The sequence below is a fragment of the Marmota flaviventris genome, chromosome 17 (assembly GCF_047511675.1).
Source record: "Marmota flaviventris isolate mMarFla1 chromosome 17, mMarFla1.hap1, whole genome shotgun sequence".
Taxonomy (NCBI): domain Eukaryota; kingdom Metazoa; phylum Chordata; class Mammalia; order Rodentia; family Sciuridae; genus Marmota; species Marmota flaviventris.
In genome coordinates, this window is record NC_092514.1 from 63,471,283 (window position 1) to 63,485,979 (window position 14,697).

The 14,697-nt window shown below is 36.2% G+C and overlaps 1 protein-coding gene across 4 annotated transcripts in view; it reads left to right on the top strand.

The window, feature by feature from the left end:
* Window positions 1-14,697, top strand: part of Tanc2 (tetratricopeptide repeat, ankyrin repeat and coiled-coil containing 2) — a 444,589-nt gene that overhangs the window by 262,700 nt on the left and 167,192 nt on the right. The gene's annotated exons all lie outside the window — the stretch shown is intronic.

The window sequence follows — 14,697 nt, forward strand, 5'->3', positions numbered from 1 at the left end:
TTTCTTAACTTTCTTGATAAATGCCTGTGTAGATTTATCTAAGTGATGTAGAATAATAAAAACTTATTGTAGTCAAGAGCTCTTATTTCCCAGATATAATTGTTACTCAGATGATAGAGTGGTGCATATTACCCTTCCCAGTTCCCATTTCCTGCCTATTCTAAATCATTATTTTTTTGTACTTAATTCTGGGAGATGTATCAGGTGTCATTATGGGAGACTGGCTAATCTGGAAGATTAGTAATTGCAGAAGATTTCTTACTAATTCTTTATGATTGTCCACTTTTAAATATTTCTTCTCCTAGATCCTTCTAAATATATTGATCCCCAACTACCATATCATATTAGAATCCTAAAATTCTCTAATTTTATGGAAATTGTATTTTTCCAGAAGGAAAAGCATATAAATCCTAGCTTATATGTAAATGGGGAAATCCAGCTACTCAACTTTAAAATGTATCCCAGTTTACTTCCTAAGCTACAAAGATTTATAAGAAAATTCTGGATCTATTTTTTGAGAAAGGCATTGAATACTGTGTAGGAGAAATAGAGATAAAAGCTCTATTTCATTCAGTTGAGCTACATAAGTTTCAATGTATTATATTAATTCATGGCCGTGTATCCCAGTCACTTAACAGCATTAGCATTCTGCACCCCTTTTTCCTTATTGCTCACCAGTGCATTTTCTCTATATCCCCTAGAACCATTTTTCAGTGTATTATTAATCAAGAACCTTCTCATTTGGTTAAAACCTATTCAGCCCTTCCTCAGGCTTCTCAGCCCAAGCATATCTCACAATTGTTCTCTATATTTGCCAACCATTCCCTTCCCCCTCTTGTAGTTATCTTGTGCCTTCCAGGCAATACCAGAACTGAGAGACCTGTGAGAAGAGAGACGGAACCAAGCCTTAGTGAATTTATTATTTTAATCTTAGTCTTGAAAAGTCATTAGAACTACATGTAACTAACCATGAGTCAGTGATAAGCCACAAGGCACCTACCAAATCATCCATCTGCCTGGCTACCTTTCCAGGCTGAATTCACAATCTCCCTCCTTCCTGAAACTTTCCCCAGTCATTAATTGCTTCATCCTCTAGGCTCTTCCGTCCAACATATATTTTTTTTTCCTTTTGTGTTAACGACAGCTATTGTGTAAATGTATTGGTCTAACTACTATAATGTAAACTTTTTGAGATTAGTAACTGAGAATACTTCAGTAGATGCTTCATAATTATTGGTTGAGTAAGCACATTAATGAATGAACTGACCATATATGAAATCTGCTTTTAAATCCAGTTACAATTCCTTTTCATTCTACCATAGGATATATTCATCTTGTAGCAGAGATTACAAAAAAAAAAATCAAGGTACCTTCATTTAAAAGAAAGCACTATGTATATGAGATGTTAATATAGACCAGTTATAAAACAGTTTTGGACTTATTTTTAATATCTCAGTATCTCATTCTTCCCAAATCACAATCTGTGGTTCTCTGTAATAAGTGGAGTGTACAACAGCATTTATCATTACGTGTTAACAACTGGCAACATAATTTTTTAATGTTTGACCAGAAAGCCTTTTTATTCAACTAGAAATGAACTGGCATTTTTATCTTACTAATAGTAGAGAATACTTGAAAGGGTCTAGGAGTAGCTGTATTACCAAATTTGCAGATTAGAAAAATGACTGTAAATATCCATCTATATAGACTAAATTGAAGAAGGAAAGCCTGAAGTTAGGAATAATAGTGAAAATCTTCTTCTGTTTTGGAAAATTACAAGTAATGAATTACCTGATTGAAGGCTATGTTAATATGAGTAGAGAAAATAGCTTGAGAGAGTTTTTTATCTTAAAATGTAACATTTATTAGTTATTTTTTTAAATACAGAGAGGTCAAAGAAGAAGACAAAGCAAAAAAAATGAGCCTTAGTCTCTTTGCCCAGTGCTAGCCTTACATATTTTAGGAATTAAAGGTTTATATGTATTATAATTTTTATCTGATTTATATACTATATACTTCCAAAAATATGAAAGAAAAGGGAATAGCCACTCTTCTCTACCTCCTACCTCTCCACAAGAGTTAATATTTCTTATTCTTTAAAATCTATATATTTATGTGTGTGTATATCTATAATGATATAGCTACATTTGGTTTTGATATATGTAAGAGATGTGAGGTCAGAAAATCAACAGGATTTATATAAGAGAAATTAAAGCATATAGTCTAAAAAATATATACATAAATGAACACATCAGCTTTGTTTATAATAGCCTAAAACTGCAAACATCCCAAATGTTCATCAACAGGTGAGTGAATATACAAATTGCAGTGTGTATGTACAATAGAATACTACTCAGCAATAAAAGGAAAAAGAACTATTAGTACTGCAATAAGACATACAAAACTCAATTATGCTGGGTGAAAGAAGGCATCTTTTAAAAAATAGATACTGTGTTTATATAAAATCATAAAAAGTACAAACTAATCTATAGTCCTCTCTTCTGTTACAACCATCTGCATGTACAGGTATCACCTAGCCATCTTCATGTTTGCCTGTGAAAATTGGTGTTCAGGGAACTGGCATGAGTGTTGATCCTCTGGCTATCTCTAATTGCTAAGAGTTATAAACTGCCTTTCATCTCGGACTCAAAAATCTCATGTCTTCTTCTAGTGCCCCAGGTTTTTTAGTTTACAAGTAGGATGATATACGAGATCTTTCACAGTTCTTGACAATGAGATGCCACTCTACCAGACCCACAAAACTAAAAGAAATAATATTGACAGGGATATGGTGCAATTGAAACTGTGATGCATCAATAATGGGAGTATGTTAATAAATTGGTTCTACCACTTTAAAAAGCTGTTTGGCAGGATCTGTTAAAGATATAACTATATTATATTTTACCAAAAATCTAGCAATTCCACTCACATAGAATGCCCATGAAAAATAAGTATGTTCAACAGAAGACAACTGTAAGAATGTTTGTAATTGTAATGCATTCTTCTGTCATTTATAACAAATTAATATAAAAATAATAATACATCTGGAGAGGATAAAAACAAAAAAAGAATGTATTTTTTTTATTCAAAATAACCCAAAAATCTAAAATCCACCCAAATATTTATCAATTAGTAGGGTTGATGAATAAATTGTGTATAGCAGTGAAAAAGAATGTATTGCTGTTAATAGACAACATTGAATATGAGAATTCAGATTTGAAAGAATATAAACTAGATGAAGTATTTACATTTATATAAAAATTAAGAAAAACAGTCACTACTATGATGATAGAATCAAAGTAGCAGTTACCTTTGGTAGGGCTATTGACTAAGGAAGCTTTTTATATCTTGATCCAAATGGTGGTCATGTGGTATGTACATATATAAAAGTTAATTGAGTACACTTTATGTATATAAATCCTACTGCAACTTTAAAAACAGATAAAAAATATATTTTGCCTCTTGTCTTTCTGGAAGGATTTTTTTCTTGTCATTGGTATAAAAATAAGTTATAGGAAACAAAGCCTTTATCTGAAATACCTACTTTTAATGTTGCTTAAAGACAACCTAATTGTAAAAATTGGATAGTTTACTTAAGGTGTTCCATTTTACTGAGAGTATAAACCAAAGATCAGTATCCAAACCAGCCAAACATTATTATTGCCACCAGATAATCCCATTCTCACCTCCAGTCCCAGGTAGCTAATAATCTATTTTCTGACTTTATAGATTTATATTTTCTAGACTTTTTAATTTAAATGGAGTCATACACTATGATTTCTGTCTGGTTTCTTTCACTTGCTGCTTTTAAGGTTAATCTGTGACAAAGAATGTATCAGTAGTTTGTTGCTCTTTATTTCAAGAGTCTTCCAAACATATGTGTCTGCCACATTTTACCTATCCATTTACCAATTGAGAGACATTTAAGTTATTTCCAATTTGGGGCAATTATGAATAGTGCTGTTACAAATATTTGCATTAAGTCTGGATAGACATATTTTCATTTCCCTTAGATAAACACCTAGGAGTAGAATTGTTGTATGATATGGCAAATTTATTTTTAACTTTTTTTAAAAAAATTGCCAAACTGTTTTTCAAAGTGATTATACAGTTCTGCATTTCTTTCAGCAAAGTACAAGTTTTCCTGTTTGTTTCTCCATATTTCCTTCCCCACTTGTTATTGTTTTATCTTTAGTATTGTTTGTAGTTATTCTAATAGGTGTGAAATGCTGTTTAATTGTGATTTCAATTTATATTTTGCTAATGCTTAATAATGTTGACCTATTTTGTGTATATATTAGCTATATACACATCTTCCTTAATGAAATTTCTGTTCAGATCTTTTTGTACATTTTCGTTTTTGATTCTTACTGATTTTTAAGAATGTGTTATATATTTTGGATACAATTTGTATCAGACATGTGTTTGCAAATATTTTCTCCCAATCTATTGCTTATCTTTTCATATTTTATTGGTATATTTTGAGTCACTAAAATTTCAAATTTTGGTGAGGTATATTTATCAAAATTTTTTTATGGACCATGCTTTTGGTATATTTTTTCCTTCTGATTTTAGTAGAAAGTACACTACTTACTTGGGTATTATAAAACAATGATTTCTTTGTTATTGAAGTTTTTTACAGTACTAAGGATTGGACCAGTTCTATCACTGAGCTGCATCCCCAGTCCTTTTTTTTTTAGTTGTACATGGCACAATACCTTTTTTGTTTATTTCTTTATGTGGTGCTGGGGATTGAACCCAGTGCCTCATGCATGCTAGCAAGCACTCTACCACAAGCCACAACCCCAGCCCCTCCCCAGTCCTTTTAATTTTTTATTTTGAGACAGGGTCTTGCTGAGTTGTAGAAGAAAATATTTCTTTCCTGTGCACAGGAAATTAAATTAATTAAATGAATTAATTCTTCCTTTTTTCCTTCTCCTTCCTCTCCCCCACATTAAAAATGAAAATGATTGTAGTATCCAAATTGTTTTGCTTGTAGACCTTGGTTGTTGATGATTTTTCATCCCATTATATTTAGGTTTTCTAGCCAGAAGAGGTTCTTAAGAAAAAGTGATAATACTTTTTTTAAAGAAAGGATAAAATGTAATATCAGAGACAAGTTAAATCCATCCTGGAACATAGGATTTTGTATTGTTGGAATAGTACACAAATTGATAGCTTTGAACAAGATACTTCATCTTAGGGGCTGGGTTTGTAGCTCAGTGGTAGAGCACTTGCCTAGCATGTGTGAGGCACTGGGTTTGATTCTCAGCACCACATATAAATAAATAAAATAAAGGTCTGCCAACAACTAATAAAAATATTTTTTAAAAAAGATACTTCATCAGAGGAGTATCTCCTGTCAGTGTTGAACAAAGTACAAACTGATTTACTCTTTCCTACAGGCAAGTAATAATATAGGTCAGGGAATAGTTTGTATTGGGTGGTTTTCTGTATCCAAAAACCATGGCTTCAGTTTGCTCACAAAAGACATGCAGGTAGGGAACTGTGACCACTGACAGAACAGGCCCAGTGGCTCGCGAAGGGGCAGAGCTGCCAACCACGCCTGCAAGGTAGGTGGACCTGCGACCCACCAGCAGAACAGGCGCAGTGGCCTGCTGAGGGGCAGAGCCGCCCCCTCCCCCCGTGCCTGCAAGGTAGGCGGAACTGTGACCACCGACGGAACAGGCCCAGAGGCCCGCAGAGGGGCAGAGCTGCCAACCACACCTGCAAGGTAGGTGGGCCTGGGACCCACTGGCAGAACAGGCGCAGCGGCCTGCTGAGGGGCAGAGCCGCCCCCGCCCCCCGCAAGGTAGGCGGAACTGTGACCACCGGCAGAATAGGCCCAGTAGCCTGCTGAGGGGCAGAGCCGCCCCCTCCCCCCGCGCCTGCAAGGTAGGCGGAACTGTGACCACCGACAGAACAGGCCCAGTGGCCCGTGGAGGGGCAGAGCTGCCAACCACGCCTGCAAGGTAGGCGGACCTCCGACCCCCCGGCAGATCAGGCCCAGCGGCCTGCTGAGGGGCAGAGCCGCCCCCTCCCCCCGCAGGCGCGGAAGGGGCCTGCAAGGTAGGCAGAACTGTGACCACCGACAGAACAGGCCCAGTGGCTCGCGGAGGGGCAGAGCCGCCCCCCCGCGCCTGCAAGGTAGGTGGACCTGTGACCCACCGGCAGGACAGGCACAGCATCCCGCGGAGGGGCAGAGCTGCCCCACGCGCCTGCAAGGTAGGCGGACCTGCGACCACCAACAGAACAGGCCAGACCTGCAACCGACAGACAGAACAGGCCCAATGGCCTGCGGAAGGGTAGAGCCGCCCCCCGCCCCCCGCGCCTGCAAGGTAGGCGGACCTGCGACCCACCGGCAGAACAGGCCCAGCGGCCTGCAGAGGGGCAGTGCCGCTGCCCGCGCCTGCAAAGTAGGCAGAACTGTGACCAGCGACAGAACAAGCCCAGCGGCCCGCAGAGGGGCAGAGCTGCCGCCCGCGCCTACAAGGTAGGCGGACCTGCTACCGAACAGCAGAACAGGCCCAGCGGCCTGCTGGCGTGGTAGGCACATTGCCCCAATTGGAGGAGGGGCAGAGCCGCCGCCCGCGCCTGCGAGGGAGACTTTGCAACTATACAAGAGCAATATAAATATATAGGGGGAAAACTCAATAGCACAACAGTTTCACCAAGCAGAAAGAAACGCGAACAGTATGAAGAGACAAGGAAAGAAAGGACCACAAGCAATGCAGGTCAACTCAACGTTAGAAGAGGTAATATCTGCAGCAGATGGAATGTCAGATAAAGAATTCAGGATATACATGCTTCAGATGATCTGGAGTCTCAAGGAAGACATCAGACAGCAAAATCAGACAATGAAAGATCACTTCAACATTGAATTACATAAACAAATCCAAGAAGCAAAAGATCAACTATACAGGGAGATAGAGGTTATAAAAAACAAACAAACAGAAATCCTAGAAATGCAGGAAGCAATAAACCAACTTAAAAACTCAATGGAGAATACTACCAGCAGAGTAGAACACTTAGAAGATAGAACATCAGACAATGAAGACAAAGTATTTCAACTTGAAAAGAACATAGACAGCTCAGCAAGACTGTTAAGAAACCATGAGCAGAACATCCAAGAAATATGGGATAACATCAAGAGACCAAACTTAAGAGTCATTGGGATACAGGAAGGGATAGAGGTTCAAACCAAAGGAATGAGCAATCTATTCAATGAAATAATACGAGAAAACTTCCCAGACTTGAAGGATGAGACAGAATCCCAAATCCTAGAAGCCTACAGGATGCCGAATGTGCAAAATCATAAGAGATCCACACCTAGACACATTATAATGAAGATGCCCAACATACAGAATAAGGAGAGAATTTTAAAAGCTACAAGAGAAAGGAAGCAGATTACATTTAGGGTAAGCCAATCAGGATAACAGCTGATCTTTCAACACAGACTCTGAAAGCTAGAAGATCCTGGAATAACATATTTCAAACACTGAAAGAAAATGGGTTCCAACCAAGAATTGTGTATCTAGCGAAATTAAGCTTCAGGATGGAAGATGAAATTAAAACCTTCCACGATAAAAAAAAGTTTAAAGAATTTGCAGCTAGAAAACCATCTCTTCAAAACATCCTTGGCAAAACATTACAGGAAGAGGAAATGGAAAATAACAATGAAAACCAACAGTGGGAGGTAGGACACTAAAGGGGGGAAAAATAATCAAAGAGGAAAACAAACCATGTTTAGTAACAGAAATAAACAAATATGGCTGGAAGAACAACCCATATCTCAATAATAACCCTAAATGTTAATTGCTTAAACTCACCAATTAAGGTGAGTTTCTACTAGTCTACAGGCTAGTTGAATGGATCACAAAACAAGACCCAACAATATGCTGCCTATAGGAGACGCATTTGATAGGAAAAGACATACATAGGCTGAAGGTGAAAGGTTGGGAAAAATCATATCACTCATATGGACTTCGGAAACAAGCAGGAGTGTCCATGCTCATATCAAATAAAATAGATTTCAAGCCAAAGTTAATCAAAAGGGATAAAGAGGGACACTACATACTGCTCAAGGGAACCATACACCAACAAGACATAACAATCATAAATATATATGCCCCAAACAATGGTGCAGCTATGTTCATCAAACAAACTCTTCTCAAGTTCAAGAGTCTAATAAACCACCATACAATAATCATGGGAGACTTCAACACACCTATCTCACCACTGGACAGGTTATTTGAATAAGGAAACTATAGAACTCAATAACACAATTAATAACCTAGACTTAATTGACATATATAGAATATACCACCCAACATCAAGCAGTTACACTTTTTTCTCAGCAGCACATGGATCCTTCTCAAAAATACATCATATATTATGTCACAGGGCAACTCTTAGACAATATAAAGGAGTAGAGATAATACCATGCATCTTATCTGATCATAATGGAATGAAACTGAAAATCAACGATAAAAGAAGGAAGGAAAAATCATGCATCACTTGGAGAATGAACAATAGGTTACTGAATGATCAATGGGTTATAGAAGACATCAAGGAGGAAATTAAAAAATTCTTAGAGATAAATGAAAACACAGACACAACATATCGGAATCTATGGGACACATTGAAAGCAGTTCTAAGAGGAAAATTCATTGCTTGGAGTTCATTCCTTAAAAAAAGAAAAAACCAACAAATAAATGATCTCAAACTTCATCTCAAAATCCTAGAAAAAGAAGAGCAAAACAACAGCAAAAGAAGTAGAAGACAAGAAATAATTAAAATCAGAGCTGAAATTAATGAAATCGAAACAAAAGAAACAATTGAAAAAATTGACAAAACTAAAAGTTGGTTCTTTGAAAAAATAAATAAAATCGACAGACCCTTAGCCATGCTAACAAAGAGAAGAAGAGAGAGAACTCAAATTACTAGCATACGGGATGAAAAAGGCAATATCACAACAGACACATCAGAAACACAGAAGATAATTAGAAATTATTTTGAATCCTTATACTCCAATAAATTAGAAGATAGTGAAGGCATTGATAAATTCCTTAAGTCATATGATCGGCCCAGATTGAGTCAGGAGGATATAGACAACCTAAACAGACCAATATCAATTGAGGAAATAGAAGAAAACATCAAAAGACTACCAACTAAGAAAAGCCCAGGACCGGATGGGTATACAGCAGAGTTTTACAAAACCTTTAAAGAGGAACTAATACCAACACTTTTCAAGCTACTTCAGGAAATAGAAAAAGAGGGAGAACTTCCAAATTCATTCTACGAGGCCAACATCACCCTGATTCCTAAACCAGACAAAGACATTTCAAAGAAAAAAAACTACAGACCAATATCTCTAATGAACCTAGATGCAAAAATCCTTAATAAAATTCTGGCGAATCGGATACAAAAACATATCAAAAAGATGGTGCACCATGATCAAGTAGGATTCATCCCTGGGATGCAAGGCTGGTTCAATATTCGGAAATCAATAAACGTTATTCACCACATCAATAGACTTAAAGATAAGAACCATATGATCATCTCGATAGATGCGGAAAAAGCATTTGACAAAGTACAGCATCCCTTTATGTTCAAAACTCTATAGAAAAACTAGGGATAACAGGAACATACCTCAATATTGTAAAAGCAATCTATGCTAATCCTCAGGCTAGCATCATGCTGAATGGAGAAAAACTGAAGGCATTCCCTCTAAAATCTGGAACAAGACAGGGATGCCCTCTCTCACCACTTCTGTTCAACATAGTTCTCGAAACACTGGCCAGAGCAATTAGACGAAAGAAATTAAAGGCACAAAAATAGGAAAAGAAGAACTTAAATTATCACTATTTGCAGTTGACATGATTCTATACCTAGCAGACCCAAAAGGATCTACAAAGAAACTATTAGAGCTAATAAATGAATTCAGCAAAATGGCAGGCTATAAAATCAACACACATAAATCAAAGGCATTCCTGTATATTAGCGACAAATCCTCTGAAATGGAAATGAGGACAACCACTCCATTCACAATATCCTCAAAAAATAAAAAATAAAATACTTGGGAATCAACCTAACAAAAGAGGTGAAAGACTTATACAATGAAAACTACAGAACCCTAAAGAGAGAAATAGAAGAAGATCTTAGAAGATGGAAAAATATACCCTGTTCATGGATAGGCAGAACTAACATCATCAAAATGGCGATATTACCAAAAGTTCTCTATAGGCTTAATGCAATGCCAATCAAAATCCCAATGGCATTTCTTGTAGAAATAGAGAAAGCAATCATGAAATTCATATGGAAAAATAAAAGACCCAGAATAGCAAAAACAATGCTAAGCAGGAAGTGTGAATCAGGCGGTATAGCGATACCAGACTTCAAACTATACTACAGAGCAATAGTAACAAAAACAGCATGGTACTGGTACCAAAACAGGCGGGTGGACCAATGGTACAGAATAGAGGACACAGAAACCAATCCACAAAACTACAACTATCTTATATTTGATAAAGGGGCTAAAAGCATGCAATGGAGGAAGGATAGCATCTTCAACGAATGGGGCTGGGAAAACTGGAAATCCATATGCAACAAAATGAAACTGAATCCCTTTCTCTCGCCATGCACAAAAGTTAATTCAAAATGGATCAAGGAGCTTGATATCAAATCAGAGACACGCCGTCTGATAGAAGAAAAAGTTGGCTATGATCTACATACTGTGGGGTCGGGCTCCAAATTCCTCAATAGGACACCCATAGCACAAAAGTTAATAACTAGAATCAACAAATGGGACTTACTCAAATTAAAAATTTTTTTCTCAGCAAAAGAAACAATAAGAGAGGTAAATAGGGAGCCTACATCCTGGGAACAAATCTTTACTCCTCACACTTCAGATAGAGCCCTAATATCTAGAGTATACAAAGAACTCAAAAAATTAGACAATAAGATAACAAATAACCCAATCAACAAATGGACCAAGGACCTGAACAGACACTTCTCAGAGGAGGACATACAATCAATCAACAAGTACATGAAAAAATGCTCACCATCTCTAGCAGTCAGAGAAATGCAAATCAAAACCACCCTAAGATACCATCTCACTCCAGTAAGATTGGCAGCCATTATGAAGTCAAACAACAACAAGTGCTGGCGAGGATGTGGGGAAAAGGGTACACTTGTACATTGCTGGTGGGACTGCAAATTGGTGCAGCCAATTTGGAAAGCAGTATGGAGATTTCTTGGAAAGCTGGGAATGGAACCACCATTTGACCCAGCTATTGCCCTTCTTGGACTATTCCCTGAAGACCTTAAAAGAGCATGCTACAGGGACACTGCTACATCGATGTTCATAGCAGCACAATTCACAATAGTAAGACTGTGGAACCAACCTAGATGCCCTTCAATAGATGAATGGATAAAAAAAATGTGGCATTTATACACAATGGAGTATTACTCTGCATTAAAAAATGACAAAATCATAGAATTTGCAGGGAAATGGATGGCATTAGAGCAGATTATGCTAAGTGAAGCTAGCCAATCCCTAAAAAACAAATGCCAAATGTCTTCTTTGATATAAGGAGAGTAACTAAGAACAGAGTAGGGACGAAGAGCATGAGAAGAAGATTAACATTAAACAGGGATGGGAGGTGGGAGGGAAAGGGAGAGAGAAGGGAAATTGCATGGAAATGGAAGGAGACCCTCAGGGTTATACAAAATTTCATACAAGAGGAAGTGAGGGGAAAGGGGAAAATAATACAAGGGGGAGAAATGAATGACAGTAGAGGGGGTAGAGAGAGAAGAGGGGAGGGGAGGGGAGGGGAGGGGGGATAGTAGAGGATAGGAAAGGCAGCAGAATACAACAGACACTAGTATGGCAATATGTAAATCAATGGATGTGTAACTGATGTGATTCTGCAATTTGTATACGGGGTAAAAATGGGAGTTCATAACCCAGTTGAATCAAAGTGTGAAATATGATATATCAAGAACTATGTAATGTTTTGAACAACCAACAATAAAAAAATTTAAAAAAAAAGACATGCAGGTAAGCTAAAACCAAAACAAGTCATTTATTTTCAAAATTAATAGATTATAGGTTTTAAATATTTCCAGAATGTAGAGAAATAAAATTACTTTCACAGAGAATTAGCTTGTACAAAGTGAATAATGTAGCTGATAAAACTATAACCTCTAAATGCTTAAATGATTAGATATCTAAATTATTTGTTAAAATAAATATTCTTAGCTCAAGACAGTCCTGTCATTTATTTTAGCTCTACATATACATATTTTCCTTTACTAATTGTACATAAAAGTGGTTCCCCAATCTCAAATCTCCTTGTTGAACAGAAATAACTAAGGATTTCAAATATGAAATGAGCTTGAAATAGGAAAACATTTTCTATATTCATACATAATAAACTGTTCTAAACATATAAATAAGTAAAGGGTGGGGGATGGGGAGTAATGAAGTTAGTAACAAAAACCTTGATCAAATCCAACTTTTAGCTATATATACTGTTAAACTCCTCACTCCCCTTCTTTTAAGATCCGTAGAGGCAAGAGAAAGGGCAAGTACTGAGGACTGAATTAGAGAATATTATATTCTATGCTTTTATAATTATATCAAAATGAATCCTAATATTATGTTTAACTAAAAAGAATCAATAAAAAAATCACAACCAAAAATAAATAAGTAAATTTGTAATTTTTCCTTCTTTTTTAAACTTAAGCTTAATATGAGTAATATGAGTATTTCAGAGACCAAATAATATTGAAAAATGCTGTAAAAACATGCCATTTGATTATTTTTAAAATCCTTAGGGAATAATTTTTCATTAGTCCTTCCATGTTACAGACTTAGAAGAGAATCATCTTCTTTTGCCTGAGTTTCTTGACATCTTTATAGGACCACATCTTCTGACATGAATAGACAATAGTCAAGGAATAATTAAAAGTCATTTCGGCTACTGCCATATTGAATTCTAAGTAATAAAACTATTTGTATTATTACATAATCCCAAGACCCTTGATTTTAAAAAAGTGGGGTAGGTAGGCATGCTTGTATGCTTGTTCTTTTCTTTTCTCTTTCTTTCTTTCTTTCTTTTTCTTTCTTTTTTTTTGTTGTTGTTGTTGGGGGAAGTGGCACTGGGGATTAAAGTCAGTGTCTTTTGTATACTGAGCATGCATTCTGCCACTAAGCCACATCCCTAGCCCCTGGACTTTGGCCTTTTTATAACATTTTTACTTCTGTGGACAGTGGAGTCAGCACATGTGTAAATGTCTATGTAGAGTTATTTAAAATTTTTTTTCCAAGTCTTTTATTCACTTGTAACATATAGAGGAAATATGTATTATGAAATTATTAAAATAATTATATTTTATTAACTTCATTAAAACAGACGTTTGATAATATAAGTATAAATATATTACTCCAATAGATTTAGCTATATACTGTTAGATTCTCAAAAATTCTTTAGATAGATGTACCAATTAAAAGTTTCATGTTCCACGTGAGAGGATAGTACATTTTACTGAAAACAAAAACTTTTTCATTTGAATAATGAAGTCATTGAGGCTGAGTTTTGGCAGTCTGCAGCATTAGGACTTTGGTTTTTCTCAGAGTAGTTCAATTTTCAGAATAAAAAACATAAATGTTCATACACCTTTAAAATAAAATTCTAAATTATGAAAAGTTTAAATTATGGATTGCCTTTTTTTGAGCCTATGAGTTGGAAAGAAGTAGACCATTGTGGCATTGTGGTTGCATGCAGAAATTATCAGAGTAGCCTGTATGGTCATTCTTTATATCTTAAAATGAGATTGGCAATGACTTGGAGGGATGTGGGAAACAGGAAATGTTTGCTTGCAACAGCTGTCCTCAGTGCTTTATGTAAGAATGAGGGGTCTATCAGGGAATTCACACAGACAACAAAAAGTCAGTTAAAATATAAACTCTCACCATCTACTTGTTATTGCTTGGAGCTGTACATTTTCCTGAGAATATTAAGAATCAGGTAAATGTAGAATGGGAATTTAGAGGGATTTAAATGAGTCTAACTATAATGCAGATTTTACAAAAAAAAATTTACAAATGGGCTTTCAGTCAGAATGTTGGCTTTATATATCAAAGGTATAAGGACAGCAGAATGGCTTCTTACCCAGGAAGTAGCAAACAGAAGTGTCAGTCTAGGCTCCCTGCTTAGGTCATCCAGAATAATAATTGGGTTACCGTATCTATTTGTATTAGTTGCAATTGATATAAGAAATAATTCAAACTGACTTCCAAACTCAATATAGAGTTGTCTCTGAAATTTTTTATGCCAAATGTTTTCTGCTGGATTTTTTTTTTCTGCTCACTCACAGTACATTTAAATACCTTAACTTTTTAAAAAAGTATATCAGTTAAATGTTCTATGACCAAGTGACTCTCAGCTGTTCCAATCTGATAAAAATCGCCTTCCTTCCCTCTTCCCACTTCCTCATCTAAAGCAAGGCAGATTTTGTGAATTTCCTTTTTAAAGCTTTTTCCTTTTATATAAAATTTTTATTGTAGATTTGTTTTCTATTTATTTTTTTTTAATATTTTATTGTTGGTTGTCCAAAACATTACATAGTTCTTGATATATCATATTTCACACTTTGATTCAAGTGGGTTATGAACTCCCATTTTTACCCCGT